We start from the raw sequence: 15,516 nt of genomic DNA, 5'->3' as shown, positions 1-15,516 counted from the left end.
GGATGTGTGGGCAGTGCAGGATGTGTGTCTGTACGTCTATGTGCATATGTATAAAATCATTGAATTTTTGTGCATATGTATTTACTAGTACTATTTTCTTACTGTATTAAGCTGAAAAAATTTGAAAGCACGGATTAAATTTTTGTTTTGGCATGTTATTTTATAAAAAAATCTGACTATGTGTAGTCTCTCTCACACACAGAAACTATACCTAGGATCAAAAAACCACACATGCAGACACAAAATTATCTGTGATTTACTATATAGATGGTGTCTGACAGTGCCTATATAGACACAGTCAAGCTTTTCTCTTGGTGCAAGTGTTTAAACAAATAAACAGTGTGACAGCCACTTAAATCAGCTGAGGATCTGGCCAGGTGTCTGCAGATAGCAGCTTAATATCACTAGATGAAACACTAACCAGGACTGTGCTGTCATTCTGGAGCTGATACTGCTTAGAAATCATTTGCTAAACAAAATCATAGAGCCATAGAATAGTTTGGGCTGGAAGGGACCTTAACAATCGTCTAGTTACCACCCTCCTGCCATGGATGGGGTCAACTTTCACCAGATCAGATCACTCAAAGCCCCATCCCACCTGGCCTTGAACACTGCCAGGAATGGGGCAGCCACAGCTTCTCTGCGCAATCAGAGATGCAGTTCCGCTGCATCACCCCACTCACAGTAAAGAATTTCTCCCTAATAGTCAACTTAAATCTACCTTCACAGAGTCATCAAGGTTGGAAGATCACCTAGTCCAACCCAGTACCACCATAATCAATGGTGGTAATCAATCCCCGAATCTATATTTCCAAGCGCCACAGCAAGGTGTCTTTGCTTTAACAGACAACTCTTCTACCACCTGGGCAACTTATTCCAATGCCTAACCACTGTTATAGTGATTTTTTTTTCTAAATTTCTTTATCCTGGTGCAACTTAAGTCCATTTCCTCCACCACATGTCCTTGTGGAACCTCATACTGCTGTCCTCAACACATCGATCCAGTGTGTCTAAAGTCCTCTTACAGGTTAAATCTGTCAAGTGCTAGTCCACTGATACTGCTGCAGAATGCCCAAACTATCTGTAAGAGATGTTTAGATAGATTTCAGGTTTATTGCACCACTATCAGAATAGTATAAACTTCATATAACTGTGTGTCTACTCAAGAGAATTCTTTGTCTCAGTAGCAAATTGAACCATAGGCAGCTGCTTTCTTGCCCCCTACTGCTCTTAAGCTCTTAAAAAAAGAAAATTGGACAATCATTCCTTTGAGTTTGAACTTTATTTGTGGACCTAAATACTATAGCTGTGATAGAATCTGGGTATCCTTATCAAACAGTTTTGCATCCTAAATTTGTTATTGCTCTAAAACATCCAGTACTTCCAAATCCAAATAGCTGTATCTTTCCTTACACTCTCTTGAGCTCCTTTTTCATTCTCTATTCTTAGTGCAAAAGCTTCTTCTTTGGTTCCTGGACAAGAAAATAAAATATGCGGTTGTCTCACATGGTTACAATGCAGCTGGTGCATTGCCGTGTAGGTAGGATCTCTGCGTCCGGAAAGTGCAAAGTCCGGGCAGCTGCAAGTAAAAGTGACTATAAAGACAAGAAATCTTGATCAATGCTCACAGTTACAGCTTTGTGCACAGTGCAAGGTCTAATGACTTGATGTGCTACAGTTATTGTGATGATAGACCCAGTGTGAACACATCTCTTTTTAGGACAGATAGATCTTTTTTCATTCCTTTTTTCATGCTGTTACAAAGAATTTGCACTCAGAGTTCTTATGGTTCACCTCAACAGAAATGCTAGAGAATAAGAAACTAGACAGCTTGAACTGTGCTTTAACCAAGAGGGGTCATCTGGGTTGTAATGGGATCCCCTGCCATAGCTGTGCTTGTGGTGTAGAAGTAATTGGGGTAGGAAAATGCAGTGAATGTGAAGTGGGATGGATACAACTGCACATACCTGGCACATAGGTTTCTATGGCTATATCTGGCTGTCTGACAATAAAAAAAGCTTGTCTTTTTAGAGAATCCACATAGTCATTTCACAGAAAAGTGACATATCCTCTGGAACTAACTATAAGAGTCTTCTCCCCCATACTAGGCTCTGTGTTTGGGCTACAACCACTACTCCTGCTTTCCTGCAGACTGAGACAGTATCAAGTTATCCACCCTTTCAACAGCTCCATGGTAGAGGTATTGAATTAGAATGAGGTAGTTACAGGTGGTAGCAGCTGCTAAAATGTAGGGTGGCAGGGGGGAGGTTAACTTTGTACTGACTCTATCTTTTTGTTTGTCTGTTTTATTCAAGTATCCTGATGACAAAGTTTCATTGTATTGTGGAAAGGTATTTTCTAAGTTCTTTTGTCCCAGTAAGTACTGGGTAGCCTTGCAGTATCAGGAATGTTTATTCTCAGTATTGTCAGTATCCTTCTTGTCAGTAACTTTAAAAAGTCCAAATGCATAGCATTATGAAGGAAAAAGGAAAAAAAAAGGATTTAAAAAATAACTTATCCTTTTCAATAAAAAGGGGCTAAGAAAACCCTAAGCATGATGCAAAGAAAATATTTTAGTATATGAAATACAAGCAAAAGGAAGATATTCAGATTCAGACAATACTGCTGGAGTGTTTTTAAATATACTGTAGGGAAATCAGGAATACACAAATATACATCACCAATCAATCAGGTTGCTTTACAATTGGTAGCAGTGACATAATAGAAAAATTACAGTTACCTAGAAATCTCAAGTACAAAAGAAAATAGTAAAAGCACTGTTCCTACCTCTTCTGTTCTGAGCTGCGAGTGTACACAGTCCAATCTAAGCAGCATAATACTGGCTTTGAAATTTAACAATTAGATAAGAGTTTGAATAGATATTTGCTGAGTGAAAACAAGCAAAGCAACTCAGTTTCCTCATGCAACATATATGAATAAAAAGTTGTTAAGTCTGGAAGATTAGTACCAGAGACTTAGGTTTGAATTATCAGTTTGACATCTTAGACAGCACGGCACCAGCTTGTTTCTGTTATCCATCCCTTACTGATGTGCTGTGCATGACGGCCATCAGTGTTAAACCCAATAAGATTATTGGCCATGGAGACTATTGGTGGATCAAAATACCTCTCTGTCAGAAATAGTGAATAGTGTAGCCCTAATGGTTTAAAGAGAAGACGGATTCTTACCAGATAAACTATAAGCAAAAGTGCTTTATTCTCATTCAATTGTCGCATGCTAGCAAACACATGCTAAGCAAACAGTTCTTTCTTTCCGTCCTTAGAGCTATAGTTGTGATGTTAATAGCTGACGAGACTGTTCAGCACATGTGTGGGATAATTTCTTGTGGCACTTTAGCAATTGACCTACCATGTTGTTTTACCTAAATACCTGCAGGTTTTTTTAAGTCACGCCTATCATTATCCTGCAAAGGAAGACAGCACACCTGTAATTATATAATAATTATATATAATTTAACTGTGGCAGATAGGAAGAAGAGAAGAGATTCTTCTTAGGCAAGTACCTAATATTACATGAAACAATTAGGAATTGAAATAATAAATGCTGCTTTTAATAAAGTATCCCAGCACTATTATGGGTAATTTCGGTTTTGTACATATGCTAGGCCCAATGAATTAAAACAAAAAAATTAAAAGGCAAGGAAAATCTGAAAGAAAATTAATAACTACTGCTATTTAATCTGGATTAAATAAAAGGATTAATTAAAAACATTTTGCTTAAAATGTTTTTGGATGTGGCAAAACATAGGGAATGGCCACTCCTTATGAGAGAAAATATAAAAGATTTAAATTCAATAGTAATTCAAAACAGAAACATTATCTTTTCTAAACAGAGCATGTATTCAGATTGCCTAGTGTGAAACAGCATATTGCACTGGACTGCTTTCACATGTTAAGTAACTTAGCTTGGTTTAGTGGTGACAGGTGTAGACCTTATGGCTTTCACTGACAATTCAATCTGAAATGATGGGAAAGTGTTCCTTCATTAGTCACTCAGCAATTAATACGCTGAATATGATGCCTTCTACTTCCTCATCACCTATTATTTACTAAAGTAATTAACTGACTATAAAGCAAGATAGATAACTTTAGTATTTAGTTTGGCATCTAGAGGCATCTAACTTGTATCACATAAGTGGCATTAGAAATATTCATAAAACATTAATGAAAATTCTGTAGAGGAAGTTTCACTAGCAACAGGGGCTCCAAGAAGGGAATGAATGCAAAGCTTAGATTCCACTTTTTCTATTGTAATTATATCTAAAAAGCACCTCTTTGTATCTTTGCTTACACAAGTATTTTTATACCTGCTGGAGCAACATCAGCTCTTACTGCTGAGAAGCCTCTTGTCCTGTCTTTTTCTAAACTTACTCATAAATTAACCTAATATTCCTGGTGTATGCTCAATAGAAAGCCCCTTTTAGGTACAAAAAGGTTGCAATGAGGTTTCTCTGGAGCCTTCTCACCTCAAGCCTAATCAACCCCAACTCAACCTGCCTTTGTGGGACAGTTGCTCCAGCACTGATCATCTTTGTGGCCTCCTCTGGACCTTCTCTAAGAAGTTCATGTGTTTCCTGTGTTGAGGGTGCCCTTGGTCCCACGGCCTGTGTTGCTGACAAAGATACTAAAAGCCACCAGTCCCAAGACAGAGCCCTGAGGGAACCACCCATCACAAGCCCTCACCTGGACATGCAGCCATTGATCACAACTCTCTGGCTGTGTCCAGCCAGACAATTCCTTCTCCACCAAACACTCCATCCTTCAAATCCAGGTGTCTCCAATTTGGTAACAATAGTGTCAGGTTTTCAAATGCCTTTTAAAAACCTTCTGTAGTAGTTTAGGGAAATGACATCAGGTGACTTTCCCTTGTCTGTCATCACAGTCACTCCATCTATAGAAGGCCACCAGATTGGTCAGGCACAATTTGCCCTTGGTGAAACCTGCTGGTTACCTCAGATAACCTCCTAGTCTAGGCCTAGTGGCCTAGGCACTGCATGTGCCTGGCCATTGTTTCCATAAGGATCTGCTCCATGACCCTCCCAGGCACAGAGATGATTGTGACAGGTGTGTAGTCACCCAGGTCTTCCTTTCTCCTCTTTTTTAAAAAAATAGGATCCTTTTCTCAGTCACTAGGATCCTCACCTGAGCGCTATGAGTTTTCCAATACCATAGAGAGTGACTTGGCAGCAACATCCCCTGGTTCCCTCACAGCCATGTCACCCATTCCCATAGACTTATGGCTTTTTCTTTAGGTGGTGAGCTAATACTGTCCTATTCCAAGTGCAGCATGAGCAATTAATGTATAGGTGTCTTAAATACACAGCATCTCAGTTCTTCCTTCAGGTGCTTTTGCTAGTCTTGGAAAGTGTTGAAAATCACCCAGAACCAGATGTTCTGCCATCTCAGTGTTTCATAGAAACATTCAAACTTCTGTGGTTGCTGCCAGACAGACCAAGTCTAAATACAAGACCAAGTCTAAACAATATAGAGTAACAAAACTGAATGAATATGTTTTAGTCCGGCCCCAACCCTTATCAATTCTCTTATCATAGATGTGAGCTACTATTCAAATCAAGGTTCCCATGAGTCATTTTCAATTAAGCTAATAAAGAATTTATTTTTATACAAACATCAAAGGTACCCAAAGGTAACTCCATCTTGGGATTGGCAGGCCCTGTGTGTTAAAAAAATTCTCTTCAATTTAATTTCCTAGCTCTTTGAGGTTTTCCATTTGAATTTATGACTCTTTACACTATGTGTTATCATTTTAATGATTGAGCAATTAATAAACATTTAAGTATGTATCCAGTAGAATTATTTTGTCAGTCATGATTTTTTCCCAGATGTGACAGAGGATATAAATAATTCTCAGATTGAACACTTCAATCAAATTTCCATTCCTGTCTCCAGTGTCTGGTTTTAAATACCTCAATATTATGCAACACATTCTAAGGCAGGCCCTAATCATAATGGATTTTATTGAAAGAACAGATGATAAATAATATTCTAACATTTAATTTGGATTAAAATCTACTATCTACTGAACTCAAAGAATATTCAGTAACCCTTTCCATCAGACTTCAAGGAGAAAATCAAGAGATTGAAAGTCCATCAAGTCTGTGATTTTTCAACTGGTTGAAGTCTTTTTTACACTCATGGCTTTTTTCCCAGTTTACATGTCTGGGTTCAGCTTCCCACTACCGTTTTTTATTGTACTTCTACCAGTTAGATTAAGATATCACTGATATCTGGTTTCCAACCTGGAATTTGAACTACTATTCAATCCTCTTTCTGTGAAGTTAAACAGATGGAGCTCTTAAGAGTTCTTCTCTTATATGGTATCTTCTACAGTATCTTCTACAGTGCACTTCTACAGTATCTTCTCTGGTTTGCTACCTTTTTCTTTCATGTAGATATCCAAGAATTAATTCTTGGTATAGCCATGTTTGGGTCTCATCTACCATAAAATCTGAAGAATCAAAGTTTATCTCATCAATATGTTGCCTGTGTTCACTATTTCTTGGCAGATTATTTTACCCTTGGGTGTATTAAAACACATACTGGGTGAGCTGCCCCAATTTACTTGATGACTAATTATGGTTGCCTGTTCTTGTCAGTATTAAAAGTCTATCATTTTTGTGTTGTCTTCAAATTTTAAGAGCAGGGATTTACACATACTTTAAGATCATTTGTTAAAATGTTGAGTAGCACTGGGTCTTTGTGGAATCCCACTGCAAATTCCTCATTTGACAATGATTCGCCTTGGAAAAATACTTTTTGAAAACCATCAAATAACCAAATTTTAGTATGTGTTTTATTGATACTGCTTAATGCTCATGTCTCAAACAGAATGTCATGTGATAATAACGCAAAACCTGTTAAAAGTTTAGACCTTTTATGTCTCTGTGGTTATCTTTATTGACCAAACTGGAATCTTATCAAAAAAGAGAATCATATTTGTTTGACAGGCCCTATTTAAACAGGGAAAAAAAAAAAAAAAAAAGAAAAATCACTCTAATGTCAACAAGCATTAAGTGTGTGATAGTTCTCCAATCCTTCTTTAATTGAATACCTCTTCAACTTTTCATACCACTTAATCTAGCATACCCTGTCAGCTTCTCCATCACAGTGGAGAAGCTCACTGAAATTTATCAGCTCTCCATCAAGTAATGAACATAGCAAAATTAAGACCTTTGGTCCTATGAATAAGCCAGCAGTATTTTCTGATATATAAGTTTTAGAAAGTTTGACACCTCTTTTTTCTTTTTTTAAATCCTAGAGTTTAAAACCCTTCTTCCTCATTTCAGTTTTTAAACTTGAATACCAAAATGAAAGTAAAATACCAAGAAAAGTACTTTGCTTTGAAAATTTGAAAATCATTCTGAAATAGTTTTAAGTGAATATGCTCATCACCATGAATGATTCCATGTTGATCAATGAAGCATCTCTTGAGAAATGTGGAAACTTGGATGAATTCAAAATCATGTGGTTGTTATCTATTCTTGGTAAATGAAAGAACTTTAGAAAACTGCTACAATTCATTCTATCGTTTAAAATAACAAGGCATTTTTATATTACCAAATATGTGAAGATATTTCAGATTTCACTTCCTATTGGGTAGGAGAAAAGCCTATCATATGTCTGAGAAAACGCTAAATTTCTTCTGGGAATTCACAGTCAGTGCCTTGAAAAATACATTCCATTAGAAGGACTTTTTAAGGCCTACTGTGAATTTAATAATAGTGCAGAATAATATAAAAATATAACTGTAAAAATCTCCAAAATCTGACAATAAAAAGAAAGAGTAGGAGAAAATAGAAGCAAATTAAGACTTTGTTGTTTGAAAAGAACTTCTGTCCTAAGAGGCCTAATCTCCCTACATGTCTAAATAATTAAACACATGGTGCTTTTCAGGGATTAATGATGCATTTCCTTTGAGTTCACAAGGCAATTGTAAGTGCTAAAGAGTATAATAGAGAAAAAAATTGAGGTTCATAAAAAGACAAAATAATTGTGTGCAACCCTGCCTAGTGTTTATGTCATCAGTTAAATTAAATGTGACACGACCAGTAAGTCTGGAAATTTTCAGTATTTGTGAAATTATCTTGAAGTATTTGGTCTCTTTAGAATTTTTTTACCTCATTTCTGAAAGAAGCTGACTCCATATTAATCCACCTTCTTTTTTTAAGAGCAGTTTTGAACAAAGGTAACATATGTATATATGTTATACCTTCCTATGGGGAGAGTAATTCCTTTGTGAAGTGGGCCACTTGTCCTCTCACTTTGGGAAAATAATTCCAACTAGAGCACATGAGTCCCTTTTTATCAACATAGGTGTACTGGAGAAGGAATGGACCTCTTCTGGAAACAGAGCTGCTTCTGAAGGGTTCTCAGTTGGAAGGGCCTCACCCAGAATTATTTATGTGGGTGAAAACATGGGAAAGAGAACATACATTTTTTGGAGCAGGGAAAAATTAGGTATTTTAAAAAAATAGTCCATCTCTATAATATTTATGGAGATGGACTATTTTTTAAGATGACAAACCGATTCTGAGTGGCTGCTGTCAAAGTCAATCACAAATGCATCCACACCCACCGATATCAAATGCAAAGCACAGTAGTCGCCTAATTTTGGTTAGTGTAAGCATACATAAATTATGATGAGGATTTATCACAGATCAGGATCACTATGTATTTTACTATTTTGTCAGTAGTGCCACGGTGCTAAGTCTATATGTGTGGGTTTTCCTGATTTTTCTTCCCCTTTCTCCTTCTCTTTCTAGGAATGACCTGGTAGATCTTCCCTATGCTGGTAGCTCAGGTGTCCCATTCCCTTGGTGTGGTACCTGGTTTTCTGTCTGCCTCAGGAAGCTGAATAGGATTTGGACTTGAGCTCAGCCCACTCCCACACAACTGCTAGTATGCCTTCTGGCAGAGTTCTGGCCTGACCCAAGTGCTGCTCACACCTGGGCAAGGTCTGGATGATGATTCAGATGTTCCCGATGACCTTTATGGGCCAGGCCATTTATTTTACAGTGCAAGGAAACAGGTACAGAATCTGTTGGATTCTGGGCCAGAAGACAGTCACTGACGCCCCAGTGTTTACATGAACAACTGCTCTTCCTCAATTCCAGGAGGAAGTAAAGGCCTGGAAACAAGAAGTGGAGCTATGCAGTGTGTCCACTCTCAATGTGGCCATCCGGACACCATGGTGTGCCCTTCTCCTGCCCACTGGTATCCCTGACCTGGGAGCAGGTGGGTGCCTGGGCTGTCACTGGCTGCTGGTGGTACACCTATGGCTTTGCTGAGGGACAGGGACTGAAGCAGAACTCAAACACGCGGTTCAGAAACAGTAAGCTCCAGGTTTACAGTTTTCAGAAATTCAGAAAGAGTAAAGCACACTGCACCATTCTCAGGAAGAGTTGTGATGCTTTTAATTGAGATCTGCAGAAGTGAGGACAGTTTCAGGATCATGATTAGCCACAAGCAAAAGTTGAAGACAACACCAAGAAGAGCCAAAGACCCAAGCTGAAGACATGGATACAGATGTGCTTACTCAAGGTCACACAGGAATTCTAGAGCAGAAAATTCTGGGAAGAGAACCTGGATTGTGGGAATTAGACCTGATAATTGTCATGAGCTATCTCTCCTCTGCATAGCACATATAAGAGTAAGGACTGAGAGATATTACAAGAAGGATTAAGCACATCAAAAGTATTGTATGTGCACTACATAAGCAGATCTTAACAAGAAGAATACCAGCAAATATATAAAAAACATCCACCAGTTAAGTTGCCCAAGTACGTCAGAAAATTGAACCAAATTGCATTTGAAGTGCTGGACAATTTTGTCTTTGTAAATGTCTAAATCCTCCACCTCCTCTGTAATAACTACATTAAAAAAGATGAAATACAACACATGCATCTTTCAGTTAAATGGCTCATTAATCTCCCAAGGAGGAAAAAAAAACAACAATCAACCCACTATACAACTTTTATTTCAAGGGTTTTTTCACTTCTCCAATGAAAGTCAAATAATACATCATTCTCTGAATGACATCATATAAATGACAATCTGAAATGACTTATGATTCTATAACCATTTATTCCATAGCAATGAAGACAAAATTAGGGGATTTTGAATACTTTACAATAAAATTTCAATACTAAAGTTTTCTCTCAAATATAATAGCACTTAATTTATGACTTCCTAATGTGCTTGAAATCCATTTAAGAGGAAAGTCAGAAATTTATAGGCTTAAAACTAATAATCAGTTTAAACTCTGAGCATGGTAGAACTGTCATATATAATAGCTGTAAAATTACAGTTATGCAGTAGATGCATCATGCATAATAACCTTGGATAAGTCTCAGAAGTGAGAATTTGAAGTACTTTCTCACTTTCCAGACCTCACTATGAGTAATTAGTGAAGTGAGTCGTTAGTCGCACCAAAATGCTGGCCTGGATAGTCTGTGGACCAGAGCTGCAGGATTCACTGCAGTTCTCAGTCATACTTTCCTCAGTCTTTTTCTGTTTGCATTGATGGTCAGAAATGTGGTTTGGTATGTGCAGTTGCAAGAGCATGGTTGCCACCAAACTGGTGAGCACAGCACTTTAATTACAGATGGGAGTTTAAATAGAGTGCCAGGATGCTCTAGGTGCCAGGGTGCATGCTGGATCTGCCATATTATGAAACAGAAGATTGGGCTCTCCTCATCTGATCCCATTTTAAAGGCAGCCCTTTGCAGTATGTATTATCATGACTTATAGGGTAGTGCTAAGAAAAAAAACTATAGCAGTGCCAGTCCCCAGAGCTCATGGGGATCCAGACATGTCCAGGTGAGAGAGTTCTGTAACTGCAGCCAGGATGCTCCTCAAACCTGCTATGTACTCCTTTCTAATGCAACCTTTTCTCTCACCCCAGGCATGCAGATTATAAACTATGGAAGGCTCCTGCAGGACTCAGCACTGAAAGTGGTGCTGTCCCCACACTGAGGATGCTCCACCTCTGGCCTTTTCATAGCAGAGGAGTTGTAGTCCGTATAAAAGGCTAGCAGAGTTTTCTGTGAGTCCATAGCAACTGCTTGTTCAGCAACACTTTTGTATTCACGTTGTCAGAGTTGCTCCCACCATGTATTAATCTTTCACCAGAAATTATATCCTTTTCATCACTAACTGCAGTGCTCTCTATTAAGAATCACTCATAGAAGGTATCAATCCAAGCACTTCTTGAAAGAGAGCCCTAAGAAAGGAGTTGTTCTCAAGTTAGACTAAACTGTTTGATGAATAAAGTAGAAGCTGATACCACCAACACCTAAACAAGAGAGCAACTTGAAACACCTTTGGTGAATTCCAGAACTCCCATTGGTCTTAATTAGGACAAATGAAAGAAACAGTTAATTTCAATCAGCCGGTGAAAGGTGCTGCTGTCACAATCAGTCAGGCTTTTGGAGTTCAGTTTTCAACCTGTTCAGTATTAGATAGTCTCACACAAAATATACAGATTCCTTGGAAATTTATGTATATATTTTCTTTTTTGTTAGAGGTTATATATAGTGGTTTCAGACCAGAAAATATGTTAAATCTTGTTTTATTTCTGGGTAAAGTCTCTTTGTTTTATCAAGATGATCCAGACTTTAGTAACTAAATAATTATGCAAAAATAATTGCACTTATTAAAACTAATTCTACAAAGGTCTACTGAGTAATCTACTAGTAACAGACAATTTCAGACGTTTAATTCCTTGGATACCTATCTGCTGTAAAGGAAGAGACCTAAAACTTCTTTTGTGTATGCATTCTGATATTTCAGGAACTTTTGAGACCTTGAAATGTACCTGGTCTGAGTATTACTTGGGGTTTTTTTTCCCTTGATTTCTTTCATTAAAGTAGGTTTTTTTCCACATAACTCTTTTTCCTCACAAGATATAATTTTGTATAAAATATAATCTGCTGTGTTTTGATGACATTTTATAATACATTCAACTGAATAGATTTTCCATGAAATCATCTACTTTGGTGTAATGAGAAAGATGAAGTCAATGTAGATATGACATGAATTATTACCTTGTTTAAACTGCAAATTACTTGCACTCAAGTGATATGTAGATTGTTAGAAAGATAATTTATTTCTTGAATTGTTTGCAAGGTAAGGAAAAAACCATCAAATCTCAATCAAATTTTGAAAAATGCTACTCTTTGGGAGTACAGTTATGGGTTTTCCAGAGGCTGCTACAGATTCCTCCAATTTTAGAAACAGCAAGCACCAATGTAGTAATCCAGTAAAAGTCAGAATAATAGATAATGCACATGTGTGTAAGTACTTGCACTCTGAATGCTCTGAATAAATTCAGAAACAGTGGTGAACTCATGGGTAAGACACAAGGAAAATATAAATGTAAAAATTTATTCCAGTAAAATCAGAAGAAAGCCTTGGGGCAAAAAATAAAAGAACCATAAGAAAAAAGAATCATAAGAAGAATGTAATGAAAGTGATGGAATTGCTTAGCTTGGATATGTCCCTGCTTGAAATGTTTTTACAAGGGCATCCTTGTTACCAGAGTGAAAAAAAAAATCGTAAATGTTAACTAGAAATCACTTTCCTTCATCCCACATCTTTCCCCTTAGTAAATGAAGACAGGATGAACAGCTAAAATTACTAATTGGTTTACTGATCAGTTGTAGTTTGTTCGATTGATTTGCAATTAATTCTGGTTTGTGGTGCACAGAAGAGGAAGGTTGGCGCCAACCTTTGAGGCAGCTGATACTCAATATCCTCCAAGAGAGCTGTGGGTCAGAATATCAATAATCTGTTTTGAAGCAGCTCCTGAATGTATCGAGATTGTGTCTTGTGCAGTTGTAAGAGCTCTAGGGGATAGAACAAAATCTGCATTTTGTTAATAAATATATATATCTCTGCAATGACCAGATACTTTTTACCTTACATTAAATATTTTGTGCCATTCTGATTTCAAAAAAAGTGTAAATACTTTGTATAATCTGTGATAGTATTGGTAATTTTCATACTTGCTTATATCACCAAATTCATTTTTTTCAGGCTCTTTGCAGGTCAATATCAACTTAAAATTAAAGGAAAGTCCAGGTTTTTCTTTGCTCGTACTAAAAGATCATAGAAAGTTATCCTATTAAGAACAAATATAGATGCACAATGTCTGAAATATAAGTAATTTCTTTTGAGAAATTGGAGGCCATGTTTAGAGTACAGCTGATTTTATTTCAATTAAGAAAAAAATTTCCTTCATTTACAAAAAACCAATAAAAAAACCAGTATATATCAGAAGACAAAGAGATAAAGGACCCAAGCACCAATTACTTAAAATGGAGTCAAGAGGAAGTCTGTGTTCAAAATTATTATCTCGTCCTGCTCTCTATTTGGCCATATCTGTAATATGACATCAGATATTTTCTTTTAGGAACCTGATTTAAATTTCACTTCACTATACACTTAGTATACAGAATCCTTTCCTGGATGTGTCTTACACAGTGTATCACTTTCTGCTTGAAGTTATTTTCCAGACAGAAATATTAATATTCTGTTCCTTTGATACCCTAGATTGCTTATTTTCCTAACATTAGTGTAACCACTGTATTCCTTCATCCAATTTTTTCTTTCTCCCAGTTTGCCTGTTTAATAAAAAAATGCCCAAATCCTCTCTAGAAAATGTGTCTTTTTCTGTACTTTTCAATTAAATTTCCACTTATTTTTACTTTATCTTTTCCTGATACCCCAAAATTAAGTAAAATTTTTCTGAAATTACCTTTTAATACTTTTCTTTTTTTTCTTTTTTTTTTTTTTTTCCTGTTCAGAACAGAAAGGAATATTTAATGATTGGATTTTATGTGGAAAACATGTTAGGAAATAATATTGATGCTTTTTTTTTGCAGTATATATGCATTTCAATGCGTACAAAGCCTAATTTTAATTGTTTTTCATTTCAATATTTGTGCAAACGGTGTAATTCCAAACATGAAAGTTTAATTTATTTTAACTTTAAAAAAATTCTTTTTTAAACTTCTGTTAGAAGACATGTTAATGTAGCATCAAAAGTACAAAATGGATGAGTACAGGAGAAATGAATGGCTATTCATTGAGACTATTTTTTGAACCCCTAATAAATAAAACACCTGATTAAAGCTATAGAAGAGAAGTGATAAGGAAAACTGTACTGAGTTTCCATGCTACTTAAGACTTCGGCTTTTCACTGTAAATGTGATCTTGTTTCAAACTGTGAATGAGTTTAAAACTTCATGTTAGTAGCCGCATTAGAGATACTGTAATAGTGGTGGATCATTCCCGTGAGAAAGGCAAGCAAGGCTTGTGTGACTCCTGTGTAAGAGAGCTATCTGTCACAGATGTCACTTTATCTGATTGAGACTCCTTAGCTGCTGCTATACTTGCACCCTTCTCTATATCAAGACCTTTTGCATCTACAAGCTGCCAGCACGGAAGTAAAAAAAACCCTTCTTCTGATGAGATAGCATTGAGATCTTTGTGGCTTTTTGTCTCAGCATTTAAACAGAGGATTTAATTGGCTGACATTTGAACTTTGAAAGAATCTAAATTTTTATGGCATGTGGGTTTTTTCCACTGTATTTCATAACCTTACCAACACTTTAAATTTCTTATACCATTAGCCTTGTGTGCAGCAGTCTGTCAAAATATGTTTAGATCTTTTGTCTGATACACTGGAAGAACACTTGTATATTTTTGTTGTTCAGTGTCAATACTTTTGTGATCATTTTGATTAATAAAATGGAAGTGATGAATTCTGTCCAAATCATTCAAATGTAAAATGTAAAATTGAGCAACAAAAGCTGCTGAGAACTTGATTTTTTTCCCCCTTGCGTTTGATTTTGATGGGTGTTTTCCCTTACAAAAAGCTGAAAGTGAGGAGCACACAATTCATTAATGAATAAAATTACCTTCATTATGAGACAGCTTGTGGGCCACATGTTCATGTGGTAAAGGACAAAATGTACTAATGTCTGAAAAACAGATTGTGAACAGGTTTCACTCTGCATCTCCAGCACACACATGTGCATACAGCATCAGCAGCTGAAATTGCTTCATCCAGACAGCTGTCCAAAACAATTTTCGTAAAACTTACTTTTGATATTGGAGTAGATATAACTGGCATCATTGCCTTCCCTGATTTATGGGAGGAGTGGGAATCTGGTTTTACTCTTGCATCTGTTACCATACCACAAATTCAGAAAGTAAAAACATTACTCTCATTTGCTGATCTGTTAAGAATGTTCGTGGTTTTGTGATGAGAATAATGCAGTAAGACAAAAAAATCAACCTGAAGTACAAAGGAAAAATTGAGGTTGTTGCATATATTCACTCTATTGTTTATGATTGTACATGTAAAATTTATGGATTTACCACTTCTTCGTAATGTATTTACACAGGGAAGTTCTCTTATAAATCATCTGTTTTCCAATAGGAACCTACATTTTTCACCCTAATCTCTGCT

This window comes from Melozone crissalis, unplaced genomic scaffold (genome assembly GCF_028551555.1).
Source record: "Melozone crissalis strain CALT ecotype California unplaced genomic scaffold, PUWL_Pcris_2 ptg000005l_1, whole genome shotgun sequence".
NCBI lineage: Eukaryota > Metazoa > Chordata > Aves > Passeriformes > Passerellidae > Melozone > Melozone crissalis.
This window is presented reverse-complemented; position numbering follows the sequence as displayed.